The sequence below is a fragment of the Cebus imitator genome, unplaced genomic scaffold (assembly GCF_001604975.1).
Source record: "Cebus imitator isolate Cc_AM_T3 unplaced genomic scaffold, Cebus_imitator-1.0 Scaffold32, whole genome shotgun sequence".
In the NCBI taxonomy this organism is placed as follows: domain Eukaryota; kingdom Metazoa; phylum Chordata; class Mammalia; order Primates; family Cebidae; genus Cebus; species Cebus imitator.
In genome coordinates this window covers 10,357,410-10,359,902 of record NW_016107347.1, presented here as the reverse complement: position 1 = coordinate 10,359,902, position 2,493 = coordinate 10,357,410, and positions in this window count along the sequence as shown.

Sequence of the window (2,493 nt, the reverse complement as noted above, 5' to 3'; positions counted from 1 at the left end):
ACCATGTTGACCAGGATGGTCTCGATCTCTTGACCTCGTGATCCACCCGCCTTGGCCTCCCAAAGTGCTGGGATTACAGGCGTGAGCCACCGCGCCCAGCCCAATACTCTTGTTTCTTTTGTCCTACTTGTCCCCATTAAAGTCCCATGCCTGTGAAAGAAGTTTAGGCTAGGAGTCCTATGTTGCACATTTTCTTCTCCTTTTATAGTGGTACAATGAAATATTAGTCATCTCTCCATATCCAAGAGAGATTTGTTTCAGGACCCCCTCTCCCATACCAAAATCCACAGATGTTCAAGTTCCTAATATAAGATGGCATGTTTACATACAACATCCTCTCTTATATTTTTTAATCTCTAGATTACTGACAATACAAATGCTATGTAAATAGTTGTCATATTTTGTTGGGTTTTATTTGTATCTGTATTGTTGTATTATTATTATTTTCTTTCTGAATACTTCTGATGGGAGGTTGGTTGAATTTGTGGATGCAGAACAGCCGATACAAAGGTTTGATTGTAGTTAATCCGGCTCTTTCCTTTTGTTTTACAGTACTGCTCCTTGCAGAGCAGGGCTATCTCATAGGCAGTGATCCCAGAGTCGGCTACTTCAGCATTTTCATGAAGGTATATCTTATATATCCCCAATGCAACAATATCTAGGCTGTTGAAGGTAAAAAGAAAAGAGAAATCCCATGAAACTAGGTCCAGCTTTTGGCAATTGAAGTTCGGATAACCTGGTCTTTCCCTTTCTGCAGCAGAGATTGCAAAATGGCTACAAGACTTGGTGCAGCAACCCCTCTGGACAAATTCCAACGCCGGAATTCTAGTGCTATACAAATAACTCCCAGAAAAAAAAAAGTCTGCCTCTGATTACTTACCATACAATTTAATATTCCAAATTTCTTTCATGTAAGTAACACTCCAGACAATTGTTTTCTGAAAATATTCTCTGAAATCCTGATAATGTTCCCAGGCCACATTTTCGATTTTGTTTTCTCTGTAAAACACCACTCCTGAGTATGTACCAAAGCAGACACTCAACAAATGTTTCAATAACAGCGTTCAACAAATGTAATCAATAAATGGGTCGATGGGGACAATGGAGGCAGGGCAGAGCAATTAGAGAAGAATCGGGATCTAAACTGATCTTGGCGGCAGGGGACAAGGAAACTAAGCTGATCTGAGTGGTTCCATAGTCACCTCCTGCTCAAAGCCCCGGGACAGCTTACCCTTGCTCTCAGCGAGGTCAGTGAGGCCAGCGTGGCCCGGGGCGGAACTGCCTCGCTCCCATTCCGGCCACGCCCCAGTCCGCTCAACCTTCGGGCCTAGCCAAGAAGCTCCTCTGTTCCCAGGGCCGCGCTTCTCTTCCTCCTCCCTGCCTCACTGCTGCCGGCCACTCAGATCTCACCCGAGGTGACTTCCTTGGGGGTCACCTGACCTCCCTGCCCAGGTCTAGTCTCCAACATTTCAGCCCCCCAGCACAGCACTGACGTCATTTCGCGGATTCCTCCATCCTCGCGTCTCCTAACCAGACCGGAAGCTTCCGGAGGGCAAGCCTGTGTACACAGGTTGGAAGACTTGTCCCAGACCACCCTGCAGGCGGCTTCGGTCCCCGGAGACCTAACAGCGCCTGCCTCGAAGCCCACTTGAGAATGAGTTGGGCATAGGTGACCCTGCGGGGCCCTGTGAGGAACGTCCACACCCACTCGGAGACCGGTTTCCCCTCTCCGGCTGTATCAGCCCACCCGAAGGGTAAAGTCTCAGGGGGCCCAGAAGGGCGTGGTAGTTCACGCCTGTAATCTCAGCACTTTGGGGGACCAAGGTGGATGAATCACCTGAACTCAGGAGTTGGGAGTCCAGCCTGGCCAACATGGCGAAAACCCGTGTCTACTCAAAATACAAAAGTTAGCCGGGCATGGCGGCGCCTGCCAGTAATCCCAGCTACCCGGGAGGCGGAGGCAGGAAAATCGCTGGAACCCGGGTGCTGGAGGTTGCAGTAAGCCCAGATCGCGCCACTGCACGATCAGCCTGGGCGACAAAGCTACAGCCTGGGCGACAAAGCGAGATGACGTCTCAAAAAATAATTAAATAACAAAAACGTTTCGGCCTGGCGCCGTGGCTCCCGCCTGTAATCCCACCCAGCACTTTGGGAAGCCGAGGCGGGTGGATCACCTGAGGTCAGGAGTTCGACACCAGCTGGACCAATATAGTGAAACTCCATCTCTCTTAAATTTTTTTTTCATGGGACCCCCCCAAAGAAATCACGCATTTACATGTAAATACATAAATCCTGGGAGGTGGTGTGATTGGTGGAATCTCGATTTCCTCAAATGGACCGTGAAAATGATATTTTGAGAATTCAGTTACTAAAAGGAAGAGCCCAGCTTTCTAGCCCCGTGGGCTAGAATATCTCGATCAGCGTTGACTATTGTCATTATCGATTGTTATTTTTTTTTTTTTTTTTTTTTTTTTTTTTTTGCTTCCTGGGTTC